At 35.5% G+C, this 16,403-nt stretch overlaps 1 protein-coding gene across 1 annotated transcript in view; it reads right to left on the bottom strand.

Annotated features, from left to right (window-relative positions):
- LOC116842899 (circadian locomoter output cycles protein kaput-like) overlaps window positions 1-15,748 on the bottom strand; it is a 182,872-nt gene extending 167,124 nt beyond the window's left edge. The window contains exon 1 of the mRNA XM_032812742.1: window positions 15,444-15,748. The gene's annotated coding sequence lies outside the window, so the exon portion shown is untranslated. The remainder of the gene's footprint in view (window positions 1-15,443) is intronic.
- Between the last annotated feature and the right edge of the window lie 655 nt (window positions 15,749-16,403).

Genomic DNA, 16,403 nt, shown 5'->3' with positions numbered 1-16,403 from the left:
ACTGAGAGAAAAATGTATGATATTTGGAACTATAATGGCATAGTAAAAAGATTATAGTTAGGAATATCTTTTTTATAGTAAATGTCACCATAATGTTTGTAATATTTACAATATAAGCATAGTATAACTGACTCATGTAAAACTTTTACCAAGAATTATAATTATTTGAAATAGAAAACATAGTAAGGTAGCAAATATTAAATGGTAAGAGAAATATTTTATATAGAACTATTTTATATAGTCAATACAATTGGAATATTTGGAAAATATTACATGTAACTATAATCCCAAAGCGTGTTTTACTATACATATAGAATAATAAGATGGTGACTATAAATGTGTGTTCATTCTGCTATATCTTCGTGTTTAGATGAACTATAAATATATGTTTGAGGCCAAAACGAACTATAAGATATAGTGAGATTATAGTTATTCCAACTATTTTTTTCTCTCAGTGTGAGCTTCTCATAGTACGATTTCGCGATTGGAGGCCAAAGTAAGCGCGACTTGAGGGAAGGAAGACAGATCTATAATCAAATTGTAAATCAGAAAAAGAAAGAGAGAAAGGAAGAGAGCGAAGAGAAATGAAGCATCGTCATAGCCGTGTATAGAAAAGAAAAAAAGCAATTGGATCGACAAAATCGACGGTCACCCGTCTTTAAAAAAGGATAGTGTCTATTGAACAAATTACGCGTTAGTACAACAACAAATTGATATAGTTACTCTGACCAAACCGCAATAATTGAATCAATTGACAACTCTCATTGCAGTAACGATATAATTCATTCAATCGATTAATTTGTGTTAATTGACTAGTTTACTTGAACGAATTTTATTCGTTCAAGCAAATGCGCCATTAACTTAAGCACTTCTGTCCTTTACACTACAAATCAAAGCATGTAATTTTTACATCTTTACGTGTGTAAAAACATGTGTGTAGTTACTTTTTACGCATTTATATACGTGTAATTTTGTCTACGTTTTATCTGTGTAAGTTTATACATTTGAATTTATATGTTTAAAATATATAATATTTTCAAATATGTAATATTGATACGCTAAAAATAGTTTAGATTAGGTTATGGTTTATAATTACTAAAAAGAATAATTTATTATAAAATTATTCTTTTATAATTACTAAAAAGTAATTAGTTTATATATATATATATATATATATATATATATATATATAAATGTATAATTTTATAATAAATTATTCTTTTTAGTAATTATAAACCATAACCTAATCTAAACTATTTTTAGCGTATCAATATTACATATTTGAAAATATTATATATTTTAAACATATAAATTCAAATGTATAAACTTACACAGATAAAACGTAGACAAAATTACACGTATATAAATGCGTAAAAAGTAACTACACACATGTTTTTACACACGTAAAGATGTAAAAATTACATGCTTTGATTTGTAGTGTAAAGGACAGAAGTGCTTAAGTTAATGGCGCATTTGCTTGAACGAATAAAATTCGTTCAAGTAAACTAGTCAATTAACACAAATTAATCGATTGAATGAATTATATCGTTACTGCAATGAGAGTTGTCAATTGATTCAATTATTGCGGTTTGGTCAGAGTAACTATATCAATTTGTTGTTGTACTAACGCGTAATTTGTTCAATAGACACTATCCTTTTTTAAAGACGGGTGACCGTCGATTTTGTCGATCCAATTGCTTTTTTTCTTTTCTATACACGGCTATGACGATGCTTCATTTCTCTTCGCTCTCTTCCTTTCTCTCTTTCTTTTTCTGATTTACAATTTGATTATAGATCTGTCTTCCTTCCCTCAAGTCGCGCTTACTTTGGCCTCCAATCGCGAAATCGTACTATGAGAAGCTCACACTGAGAGAAAAAAATAGTTGGAATAACTATAATCTCACTATATCTTATAGTTCGTTTTGGCCTCAAACATATATTTATAGTTCATCTAAACACGAAGATATAGCAGAATGAACACACATTTATAGTCACCATCTTATTATTCTATATGTATAGTAAAACACGCTTTGGGATTATAGTTACATGTAATATTTTCCAAATATTCCAATTGTATTGACTATATAAAATAGTTCTATATAAAATATTTCTCTTACCATTTAATATTTGCTACCTTACTATGTTTTCTATTTCAAATAATTATAATTCTTGGTAAAAGTTTTACATGAGTCAGTTATACTATGCTTATATTGTAAATATTACAAACATTATGGTGACATTTACTATAAAAAAGATATTCCTAACTATAATCTTTTTACTATGCCATTATAGTTCCAAATATCATACATTTTTCTCTCAGTGTAGCTTCTTCACTCGATCTCGTAAGCGCGTTTCGATGATCGTCACTATTTTTACAACGTGAAATACAACGATTGCATTGTGTATTCGCAACGGCGCCATGCAATTACAAGAAACAAGCGTTTAGCTTTAACGAGTTAGAAAAGGCGGATTTATGAAGATTACTGCGGCGTAACTCAAGCACGAGTGATGTTAGAGTGATGTAAAAGATTTCATAATAACTTCGCGGCCTCCATGAGATAGTATACAAGCCGGACCGACTGCGCGCATTCCCCAAACTCTCTGCTGCAGGTCCGAGATCAATAGAACGCTATTGTCCGATTACTTGGCAGGAGTTATCTTCACCGGCAGCTGGTGATTCTTATTGGAATTCCGGGCAATACGCGTCATACGATAGCGCGTCTCGAGCCAACCGCTCCACGAGGAATGCTCGGGTCGAATCGAAAAAGGGCCGGGCTGAGATTCTTCCTATAAATACGGCGGAACAGAGACGCGTAGCTAACTAGGTCAGAATGAACGGATCGTGTTTACAAGCGTTTGTGTCTCGGTATACGCCGGTATACGCCGGTGGTCGTATTACTGAATTTACTGTTTCGACAACAACTCGTTCCTTCGGCGCAATCGACGCTACCTCGAACGCGAAACGGCATCTGTCGAGATTGATTGTCATTTCTTTTTGTTCTTTTGTTATGTCATCAGACTTTTGCAACCAGACACACACATACACACACGCAATACGTGCGCTTTCAACGACGCAAGGAATAATGTAGCGAATGCAAAATGGGAGTTACTACCGCACGTCGTAACTGACAAGCGTTGACCGCAGGGAATTAGCATTTGTCACGCAACTGAATAACAGAATTGACGTGACCGCGATCGTAATCGTGGTTGTAAATTTCATTTCCGCCTTGAAAAGTTCCGTTTCAGCCGCTGCAGATGCGATTAATGATGCGGGGAAACGATTGGAGGTACACATAGGAAAAAATATATCACTCCGCTATACGAGAAATCACTCCGTATACGAGAAACACGATTATTCGGCTTACTTTTCTTCTTTCACGGCTATCTTCAACAAAGAATATTTTCCTGATAATGATTTGAAAATATGCTCATCTCATAAATATTAAAGAAGCTGATTGTCGTTTAGTTAAAAGAATTTATTTTTTTATTCTCGGAATTTCTTGGTATCTCACTCAAAACGAATGGAAAGTGGCAGTTCACTCGAAGCAATAGTGAATGTACTGTCACTCGAAATCGAAAGAGCGAATATTTCACTCTAACTTAAAGTGAATTTTGACTCTACATACACTCTACATACACAGAAAAACAATTAGTATCAACTTGAAACTAATATATTTAAATTAACAATTATTGTTTTATACATTAGTAATGGTATATAATTTTATTTGAAGAATTGTAAAGTCTCGAGTAAAAATTGAAATGTTTCAAAATATAATGTTATAATTTTATTTAAATATTATAATAGTCCTATAAAAAGTACAATACGATTACTTTGGCGATAATGATATCTTTTCCCGACATTTTTAAAACATCATATTCTCAATCAAATATGTTGTACTTTTTATTGACAAAAGTTATTTTTGAATAATAATATCATTCTATTTTTCGAGTGAAATTTTATTCTATAAAATTTAGAGAGTACAAAAATATTATAAAATTTTATCGAAAGAAAAGTTATTTCGACATTCTAGTAAGCAAATTGAATTTTTTATTTAATTTAATATTCTTTATTGAAATGCTAAACTTACTACACAGAAAAATATTAATGATTCTATTGCCACAAGAAAAGCGATTATTCAGATTATTTTTCTTTATTCTTTATCTTGTTTATCTTGAACAAAAATTATTTTTTAAATAATTTAATATTTCTGATTGAACTTTCAAACTTAGGATTTAAAATATATTGTGCATAAATTTGACACGCTTATGATAAATTTGCGAATATATATAAATTTAAGGAATACTTGCAACAAGTAATATTAACTTGAGCGCAATATGTATTTTTCTGTGTGTATTCCCGAGATGGTAAGAGAAGAAGCAACACGCGGAAATGAAACATGTAGCTCGGTCCCGCAGTTGAGAGAGATGTGGAGAGATACGACTTCGCAAATCAAACTTTAATAACGAAGGTATTAAGACGCAGCGGTCCCGTTGAACACTTGGCCGGGTACTTTAACCCAACTAGTAATATTTAGCCGATCTCTATATTGGGCAAACACTCTCGGAAAGATCCAGCCGAATGAAAATCAAATAATAAAACGCGGCGCCAAGTTTCAAACTAGAACACGGACCTTAGACGGTCTTTTGGAACGAAACGCTAGTTGCGAGATGATTTACGAGCCGTGCAATTATTAATGACTTCCCAGGCCAATGTTGCGGCAAACGGATTAATTTTGGACGGCACGGATATCGCGTGATATTTTAACGAAGACGATGAATGGTACTCACGTAAGCTTACGCGACGAGTGTGTTGAGACGAAAAAGCGGGGGAGGAATTGAAGTCGCACGAGCGCGTAACGTGGGTTTGAATACGTGAGAGCCGGGGCCATTGTTTCCACGGAGAATGGCGTTATCACGCGGCGTTATTAGATTTCCGCGTTATGCGCGGATACCGCTATACACGCTGATCGATGACACGTTGTCGTTGCTTTTGCGCGGCCACCTGCCATTAGTCACCACGAATTTATGAGCCATCGAATGCATTAACGCCGGGTCGACCGCGTTCGCTCGCAGGTTATTCCTGCATTCTTGTTTCTCTTTTCCTTTCTGTGACGCACGAATGCGGATCTTACCGTAGTAATTTGAAAAACTACAATGTACAGGCACTTGTCGTGCACGATAAGCTATCTAAATGACAGCTACGCCGATGTCCTTGAACGAAAGGGTACCGTATATATAGTGTCCCAGTCCACCATTCTCAAATTTTGCGAGAGCGTAAAATGGATTGAGGTGAGCAAGAAATTCTCATACCGTTTTGCGATATTCACAATAGTTTTTAAGAAATTAATTAGAATAAAACTAATTTAAAAATTAATTAGAAGAAAATAATTAGAAATTACTTAGAAAATCGGATAAGAAAGGGAGGAGCGCTCGAGCCACTGAAGTCGCTTGAGTTGTAGCGTGGTTCAGTTGGTAAGAAACGGATGGCGGTCCGCGAACTTCGGCGCACCGCGCCAAGACACAAAAGCAGCGATGCAAACAAGGGCAGTGGCATTTGTTTTTCCCACCACCGCGTGTCGCCTATCGTTTTTTGACCAACTAAATAAAATTGACCATGCTAAATCTCGAGCGTCTTTAATAGCTCGAGAGCGCTTCTCGCTCCGATTTTCTAAAGTTAATGTTTTGAAAACTATTGCGAATATCGCAAAACGATATAGGAATCTCCTACTCATCTCAATCCTTTCTATACTCTCGTGAAATTTAACAATGGTGATCTGGGATACTCTGTATATACGTTGTTTTGTATTTACATGGTTTAAGATTTCGATAGAGAAGAGAAACAAACACAGAAATAGTTCTACGTTCCTCTCGCAGAATATCATGTCATTTATATGAGATATTTTTTAAACAGAAAAATATTTGTTTTCCAGATAAAAATTTTTACTGTAATAATTGTAAAATTTTGAATCTTTAAATTGTAAAATTTTTTACAATCGCTTTAAATACAATAAAAATAAAATTGTATTTAATTTTTAAATAAATAAAAGTTTTATACATTTTAAGTTTATGGTAATATGTAATATACAATTTTGAGACTGAGGAAAGATTATGTGTGAAGTCGGTTATTCATAGTTGTAAATTATTTATTACCCTTGATTGACAGTGTAATTAATTCTAATCTGATACACTGGAGTCATTTTAGACCTCATCTGATTTTTAATCTTGAACTGCTCAAGTTAGTGGCGTTCACGAGCTAAAGAAGTTATAATTGATGGGAAGATAAAATTTCAACACAGGTGAACCATTTCAATTATCTGTAACAAAAGGTTGTTATGAGGTCGTTTCTGATCCCAATGTGCCAGATCAAGGGGTTGAAATTTAAAATAAAGATGTAAAATAAGGATGATTTTTTGTCACATTTCGCGACTCTCCTTACATTAAATATAACATACAGGGTGTCCCACCACTACCGCATTATCTCTTAAGGGCGGATTCTTGCACTGAGAGAAAAATATATGATATTTGAAACTATAATGGCATAGTAAAAAGATTATAGTTAGGAATATCTTTTTTATAGTAAATGTCACCATAATGTTTGTAATATTTACAATAGCATAGTATAACTGACTCATGTAAAACTTTTACTAAGAATTATAATTATTTGAAATAAAAAACAGTAATATTAAATGGTAAGTAGTAAATATTAAATGGTAAGAGAAATGAACTATTTTATATAGTCAATACAACTGGAATATTTGGAAAATATAGGTACATGTAACTATATTTGCCAAATATTCCAATTGTATTGACTATATAAAATAGTTAATTTCTCTTACCATTCAATATTTGCCACCTTACCATATTTTTTATTTCAAATAATTATAATTCTTGGTAAAAATTTTACACGGGTCAGTTATACTATATTTATATTGTAAATATTACAAATATTATGGTAACATTTACTATAAAAATTATATTCCTAACTATAATATTTTTACTATGCCATTATAGTTCCAAATATCATACATTTTTCTCTCAGTAATGAATCGTAGCGACAATTATTTAGCAAATAACAACAGATTAAAAGCACCGACCTAAATTCCAACTCCGGTATCTCTCTATTCTCGGTGAGTTCGGCAAAAATGTTCTGGAAAAATATACAACAAATAACTTCACGCAGCTTGGAAATGTATAATATATTGCTGCCCACGTCCTGGCTTTTCGGCTCGGCATTCTAGCTCCCGATTGCTCTATCATGACACTAACACTGGCACTGACGTGAGACACGATTCGATTGGAGATACATATGTTGATTAACGCAATGCCGGCGAGAGCCGATGATTAAATATTCCAAGAGAGTCGGTAAAACACTTTGACCATTCTACAAGAATGATAACTGAATTGACATATTCAGCGATATACGCGTCGCCCGCCGCCTCGAAACGTAATATGATTGCATTTTTTGCTCATTGTTTTAGTATTCTTAAGTGTTACGTAGTCTTGCGTCGAGTTACGTAGCTTTGCCGTATGTTACATTAAGTTTCAAACCGGCTAACGACGCACAGTCTCATGCGATACGTATATCGGACATTTACAATTTCTGTCGATTAATCGAGACATTTCGTTGCTTTTCGAAATATTTAATCGGGCTCTCGCCGGCATTATATTTCATAATTAATTTGCATTTCCCCGATCCAATCGTATCTACGTGAGGGTCAGTGTCAGTGTCAGTGCCACGAATATCAGTGCCACGAATGAATATCCGGAGTGTCATGATGGAGAGCAGTCGGCAGTGAGGATGCTGAATCGGGAAATCGAGACGCGGGCAACGGAGAAAATATTTCGACATATTTGAGATACACGGAGAAAATATTTCCTAGTAAGATGAATCATAATTATTATTTACTTGCCTTCTATAATTAGCACGCGGAAAAATATTATAGAAAAAATTACGTAAAAATTATATTTCTTTTTGCAACGTTTTATGTAAAACTGAAATGGACAGTCAATTTGACAACCTGATGTACGATATAAAAGAACATTCAAACAAATATAATTTTGTAGTAAAAAATAAAAAAAAAATATACATAGTAATTTTGATCATAATTCTGTATAATCCAAAGTTACAAAAATTTGATTGCAATTTTTACTACAATATATTTTCTCCATGTACATTATATATTTTCAGATATGTCAGATCATTTAGTATACAAAAGGTTTATATTTTATCGCACGTTTAACGAACTTATCGAGAATAAAGAAATGCCCGAGTCAAAATTTAGGTCGGTATTCATAGTCTATCATTATTTCGCAAATAATTCTACTTTCGCAAATCTTTGATTTTTCGTCAACATTTTGCGTATATGTTTTGCGTATTTTGCGTGTATGCACTGTACTCAAATATTTATAAAATTATAAACGTTCGTCCAAATAACTAACTATTGATCTATAAATATCTCAATATGCGAATGATTACGTTCTCAACCAAAAGCAGTAAATAATTTACAACTATGAAAACCGACTTTAGAATGCTATCAATATTGCAAATGTTAATTTGTGTTTAATAACGCTTGCTAGCTCGCAAATTGCAAATTGTAAATTTGTAAATATCTTTTTATTTCTATTTAGCTATTGTACCGAATACAAATTTAAATCGAAATTAATGGTTAATATTATTAAACATGCAACTGTTTGTCTTCATAACTCCTTTCCTACATAATTTTTCTTCGTAATTCTTTTCCACTCTTTTTGTATCGAGATTCTATCGAAATGTCTAACACCAATGAAAAAAAATAGATAAATAAAATACAAAAAATGTATTGTCCTATTCAATTATTAATTTATCATTTGCTTATATTAATTCTTTAATATTTGTTTATATTACATTGAGAGAAAAACATTTAAATAATAAAAAAATATTTATTCAGTGGGTACTAGTAATATATTTATTTAGATCTACATTATTTTATTTAAATAGATAAACAGTTGATTTCATGAAAAACTAAAGTTTTAAAAGAACGTATTTTTCATATTTAAAAAATTGTGTGTGAATGTTTATATTAGTATAAGTAAATATGTTATTAGTATCAAATCAAATAAATATTTTTTATTTCTTCAATATTTTTTTCTCTCAATGCACACTTTATTTGCAATTAAGTTCGGAAATTGTATAATAAGTCGCTTACTGTAACGCTAATTGAGACAATAGAATATTAAACGAAATAAGTTGAAAATGAAATTAATGAAACGAAGTAAAAAGGGCTTTCTTTGAGCGCCAATACGATGCAAACGATCGCAAGTAAATATCAAGATGGAACGGTGGGACTATATAATATTATGTTTCTTGATATTTTTTATTAGTTCTTCTCAAGTTCGAAACTTATAGAGCTAATGCAAGGCTAAAATTTCGCTTCAGCATGAGTTTATATCGATCGGATTCATCCTGAGCACATCGGGACCGAGCGACCGTGCTATTTAGGCGGATACAGTCGAGATTTTTGATAAGTTCACCTCGTCAGTAATTTCCTAGAGGAAGGAACTCGGGTAACAAGTCCCGAAGGTAGTTGGTTGACCGACCACGACGGTTGGTCGGCGGACCATTCCCTCGTATCCGGGATCATAATGAGTCCGCCGTCGTGGGATACGAAAATAGGAACAAAAATTCGACTTCAGGATTGAGATGATCGCGTACGGCGCGTTGGTGGAGAGATACGAGTTCCCCGGGGTCGACGATCGCTTTCTGTTGCTCCGGATTGTACATCGCTCGCTATGAATTTAGGGAACGCGGCGATTCGTCAGGCGGTCGTTATGCACAGGATCGGATTTAGCCCTTTCGAAACTTTGGGCACAGTGTGCTCCGAGGAACGCTTCGTTCTTCTGCGCGCTTCGTTCGAATATATATGCTGTGTCAGGAGCAGAATTTAAAACGACATAACATAATATATTAGAATTAACGTACGTTTGAAACGCACAGATTTCATCGTGCAATTCGTCAAGTGATAAAGCAATACACGAGTTCAAAGCGAGCTGCTAATTATATAGCGCATCTACAATCGGCACGGATCAAAGTATCTGATACAAAATAAAGAGTTTTTTTTACGTTTATGCCAAATATATCGAGGATACTTGAAGGTATAATTCACACAAAAGAACAGGACTGCGTAGTCAATTAAATTTTAGCAGTATTTATCTTCTTAATGGCAATTGATGCGAATTTCGTCGCGATTATATAGTAAACACACCACGGTATACGGTTAAATTGTAGGGAAACACCCGAGCTATAAAAACCGCAATATTACCGTCGACTCTAAGCTTCGCGTCGACTCTCTATACAGCCAATCTGACCTTCCTACAAAGTAAACGCTTTACCAGTTCAGCTTTCTCACGGTATCTCGTTTGTCTACTTCGACTCCGCTACAATATCTATGTTCCCGTATTGCGATCGTTGTCTTTGGTGAAGGTTCGAAGATCACGAAACTACGTCGCTACGACTCATTCGTAATCCAGACAACATGAAGCCTCAAGTTAGATTTTGTCTAAGCGAAGTCTAACTTATAGAGTCCAGTTACGTAGTCGGTCGAATTACGTAGCCTGGTGTGTCTCGAAATTAATGTTGCGCGATTTCTCACGTGACTTCGCGCGTCCACCTACGCGACTTCACCGTGCGAACGATCGATTGCATCGCGTATGCTTTGTATAAGATATCTATGGCCGGCATCTGCTAAATTATTGCGCGAACTCTCTTTAGAAGAGGATAGGACGGTATAAAACTTCATCAAGGACGAATAATTATATTGCGGAAACGCTGCAAAATCTACAACGTAATAGTCTATGACCAAGAAGTGATTAAGAGGGCACTACAATAAAAAGTGATTAAGAGAGGCAAATTACTCTTTCAAGTCAAAACCAGCAATAATATTTATGTAAAGAAAACTACTAAGTGAATGCACTTGGATTACGAATATGTAATTAAGTAACATATTTGCGTTAAAAAACAATTTATAATTATTTTTGTGCGGTAATATATGACGTCACAATATCCATTACTCGCAACTCTTGCGTATCTTCCTAGTTTGCATAATATATATTTGTACAATAGCCCAATAAAGAAAATGAAAAAAGTTTCTTATAAAATAGTGTCATAGTTATAATCTCTAGAGTTAGAATTTTTATTCTCGTTTTATTTTTTTTTTAATAAGTTAAAATAGAAGCAAATTTTAACAAAAAATCTGTCTTCTTTAAAATGAGCCCAAAGATTCAATTGTTTAAAAATAAAAATTCTAATTTAAGGAGAAATTTAAGTTTATCTACATTATTTTATAAAAATTTGCTTTCATTTTTTTTTTGTTTTTTATTAGACTATTGTAAATGCAAACGCAAATCAAAGGAAGTGTGTAAAAGCCGCAGACAATGAATGCTGTTATTTCCGCGTTATTTTCTTAATTCAAATATATTAATTACATGTATAAAATTCAAACATATTCACTCAATAATTTTCTTTAAATGAATTCCCGAACATTGCTGTATTTTAGTTTACAAAGAAATTTGCCCCCTTAATCTCCTTAGTTAGATACATATCTTGTTACTGTATGGACAGTTCTTAAGAAATGTTTGATGTTAAAAAGTAATTTCTATTCGACTTTCGAATCAATTATTGTTGCAACGAAGAAAACTAACTACGTATATAAAGGAAAACAAAGACAGTGTTTTAAAAATTGTAAACATACACATATACACATTGTACATTCTGATAATAAAAGTTCTAATAATAAAAGAGATACCAATTTAGCTTCAGTTGCCCGTTTCTATCAATGTGGTAGAACATCTTAATCCGAGTTTAAATTCTATCCAGATAAAGACTTAAACGCAAGTTAATGTTTAATCAATGCTGGTAGAAATGGGCATTAATCGATCTTGGAACGAATATATTGAGAGAAAAAGTATCTAAGAAAAATAATAAATAGTTATTCGAGATGGACACTATAATAGCATATAGCGGAGACCGCTATATGCTATTTGGCTATCGAAATAAATTGACGATTATTTCTACCATTTTCTAACAAGTTACAGAAGTAAGTGAGCAATTGTTTATTAGCAATTATTTAAAAAAAGTTAGATTTAAATGTGTTATTGAATGAATCAATATATTATTAGTATATCTACTAAGGAAATATTTACTTTTTTAGATATTTTTCTCTATAATAAGCTCAAGAATTGGGATGGCACAATTTTACTGCGCCATTTTCAAAGTATAATTATTACTAAACGGAATATAATTATTACTAAACCGAATATAATCTAGATAAAGGCAGCGCAATGATTACACAGCGATGATTACGCGTACTCACGTAAGCTCACGTAAGCTTTTACATGGTGCGTTGTTTCTAGATTAATAGATAATACGGTACGCTTTTACGACACATTCCACCATATCACTTCCACTTGCAGAAATTGTAATCCTACATTGTTTTCAAAATGACTGAGTCAGGTGGGGCAATAACTCAACTGGGCGAATCAGCACTTTTTCTCCGGCGTTGATCCCTGATATAACCGTTACCGCATTCATATTTTATTCTTGTATTTGGTCGGAATTAACCTTGAGATACACGAAGAATTCGCGGTACCTGTTAGCCGGTAGCAACGTCGAATATAGTTTTTGGGTTCAAGGTCGACGCGGTTTTGCTTCTTGCGATCATCGAACGAGGTTTAAATATAAGCCGAAGCATCGACCACGCCACGCTAATTCTGATAAATTTAACAACGCCGTGCTGCGAAGGGTTCAACAGCCGCGTGCATGCACGCATATGTATGGGGGCCGCGTGATTGTAAATGACTTTAACGAGAGTGAACGACACCGTCGAGGCGTTATAAAGTCACGAATATGAATTAAATTTATGCGTTGTTCGAATACAGATTATATCGAATTCCATCGAAACTAGATGTATATATTTCCGTTCTCTTTGTTATTTTATTTGCAAATCGTTCTCGAATTCAAGCAATTGCCGCGTGCAGTAACCATGCAAATGTCACATGTCAATAATGAAATTTGCAGTCTGATTCGTAATTGAAGGCAGTTGTATCGCTAAGTGCCGTATTTTCAGTGGCGCATCAAAGGGGAAGCTACTCATAAATTTGCTTTTTTTCAAACAAGATTACGTTGCTACATATTTATTTCACTCTCTAAGTATTATTGTTAATTTTAAACGAAATTAAGATAAAAATATGTATACACAATAGTACAAATATGAAAAAAATTCTTTTATTTTTCTGATGAATACTTTATTTGTACATCATTTTATGCAATAGATATGTATAAATAATTGAAAAAGATATGTAAGTATTTAAATATGTACATATGCATATATATATATATATTTTTTTTTCGAATATTATTATAAATTATGAACTTTCCACCACTTGAAAATTTTGAAAATGAAATGGTCAATTAATTTGTGTATAATGTTATGTATATTAGTCTTTAATATCGTAATAGTTTTTTATCAAAATTCCATTTGTAATTTAGAAGATATTAAAAACAGAAAAAAGTAGAAACCTAAAGTAAAGAGCCTGTTATACTTAAGAAGCACGTATAAAAAGTGTCAACTTTAGTCGCAAATATCTCAGTTTTTGAGTGGTCAATCTTTTTCTAATTGTACGAGAGAGCAGATAGATAATCATGTGTATACAGATAATGTGTATACAATGCAAGTTTTTCGTCGAATTTTCACGAAACTCGTTTCACGATACAACCGCCTTAGTTAACGTAGGACTTCATTCGCGTCAATCTTGTCGACACAATGTAAAGAAACGATATGTACCGTGTACACACAAAATTGCCAAGAGATTAGCGCTAAAATCAACATTCTTCATTCAAGAGAAGACTCTATTCATCAAAGCCGAATTACTGTTGGATATATAACGGCAGCTATATACGTGTCCGTCTTTATTTCATCCTCTTAAAACCCGTACGCTCCTTCGGAAATGGGTCACGATAAGAATCTGCAGTAACGTACGGTTTTCCAAAAGAGCATGAAACAGAGTTACGTGTGGTACGTACGATGTATATTGCATTCTGAAGGATTTTCAGAGAATACGTGGATGCGCAACGCGCGTCGCGATAAACGCTGTCAGGCACGATAAGAAGCTATATAGAATAAAGAAAAGAGAAAGAGAGAGAGAGAGAGAGAGAGAGAGAGAGAGAGAGAGAGAGAGAGAGAGATAAAGCGAAAAACCATGCGATTCGCGACACACAGCGTGGTGACCTCTATCGCCTGCGCGTATGTAGGTAATGAAACGAGTTCAAGCAATTAACGTTCTGTTTTATCGGCGGCGCTGGCCCTGGGTCAACGACCCGCGTGTTGAGGAGCGCCTGACCTATATATCACGAACGTACGTATCCACGCACACGTGTGCGCTACACGCTTCCATTATTTTCCCCCTCGTCTGCAACGAGTCGCGGGGACGAGTCTTGCGTTCGCTCCCGAGAACACTTTACGAATCATTCTTCGCCCTCGTTTAAATCCAGATCAGAGCTGTTACGTTTGACACGCGTCGGTCTACCTCGCGTCGCATCTCTTTTTTTAGACGTAAAGAGACGAAAGACGCGGAGCAGTCGCTTGCAAGCGCGCGTTGGACACGATCTAAGTAGACCGTCGATTGAATAATTCTTTTTTCTCTCTCTCTTTCCATCTCTCTCGCTCGCTCACTTTCTCTCTCTCTCTCCCTCTCGCGCGCTTGCCAGTCGCGTGAATCTTCAGCTGCTTCTCGTTGCCGAGAATTCAAAGTCAAACTTGCGTGAACGGCAAGACGCATACACGACGAACGAATTTCCGAGTGTCACGTATATCAACGAGCGACCGCGTGTGCATATTCATCGTCAGCGATAAAATTACAAGAACATGCCGGACGTCATAGTCGTGAAACAGGTTGCCAACGAGCGATGTCTCGGCGTGTTTTTTCAAGAGGCAATCGGTGTCGCGGCTCACTGAACGACAGACGATTTGCACGAGGCCTACCTCAATCTCCTGTAAGCTATTCTTATCCGGTGCGTGCGGCCGGATGATTAACGGCCGATTTTTTAGCGCGGTGTCCTCGGGAGATAACGGCCCAAAGGGAAGCCCGGCCGCCGAGGGCGATGCGCTCTAGGAGTCATTGACCCGCGTACAGATGACAACGCGGGGAACACACCCGAGCGAGAAGCCAGCCCCGCCAACTCGATCGCTTTCGACGTCAACGCGACAATAACCTCGAGGCAGCCGTGTGTTATTTGCGAGCGCGAATTGTGCGCGACTTGACAGGGAACAACGAGCGAACGTGGGTGAATTGAAGAGTGAAAGAGATAAAGAGATAGAGAAACAGAGAGAGAAAAAGAGGCGGCGAATAAGAGGAGGAGCTGGCTCGTCCCTCGTAGGGGAGGAAAGAAAGCATTTCGCTGAAGCGCGTACCTGTCACTTCGGACTGAAGGTATATGCCAATTAATGCGCGTCGCGTGCGACGATATTATCCAGGCGCGAATAGATTCAGGGTCAGCCGCGACGGGCGACTCCTTTCGTCACGAAACACTGCACATGCTTGTCACACGTTGTGGCGCGCGTTCATCGCGTACTCGTACCGTCTCGGTGCTTATTGAGCGGCACGCGCGCTCCGCGGTATGTACGTATATACGTGTAACGTGTACGTGAGAGAACGAGCGTTCACGCGGCCTCAGCCCCGCGCTCGACGCTGCGGCGCAATGCCGCCATGTTTCCTGTTGTCGCGACGGTTTCTGCCGATTCTGCCGCCACTCGGGCGCGCTCGGCCGCGCTCGGCTCCCGCCGTGTCCCGGGAGCATGACGCATGAGCCTGACGGCGCACTTAACGCACATCGTAACACACAATTGGCCGGTTACCGCCGGCTTGCGGTCAAATGCGGAATTACAACGCGAGCACTCATCGGGTAATGTCCAGGCTTGTATCGTAGATCCCAAGATTATGTCCACGCGGATTGTTCACATATTTTCTACGTGTTTATAACATGCTTATTCTTCGCGTAAACAATGTAAACACTGTGTAAAATATTGTTATTTATATTAAAATATAAAAAAAGAGTAATATTTTATAAATTGTCTAACATTTACCGTACTGTTTTGGGCATTAATTATAAGTGTAATGTTTGAAAGAGATAACAAATTGTATGGAATTTTTATTTTAATATAGGCCAATTTTTCCATCTTCTTGATAAGCCAACGTTTAAATCACATCTGTTTTCGTCTAATGTAGAGAAAACAAAGACAGATATATAATTTCATTGTTATTGTTACTAAAAGATTGAAAAAGTCGGCTCTTTCTGCAGTAGATTGCCAGATTTTATTCTAACAGTATACATACATACATACATACATACATACATACATACATACATACAT

Source organism: Odontomachus brunneus, unplaced genomic scaffold (assembly GCF_010583005.1).
Source record: "Odontomachus brunneus isolate Ranch 3 - 2012 unplaced genomic scaffold, Obru_v1 Obru_scaffold_028, whole genome shotgun sequence".
NCBI lineage: Eukaryota > Metazoa > Arthropoda > Insecta > Hymenoptera > Formicidae > Odontomachus > Odontomachus brunneus.
Note: the sequence above shows the minus strand (reverse complement) of the source record. Positions and strands in the feature narration are given on the sequence as shown.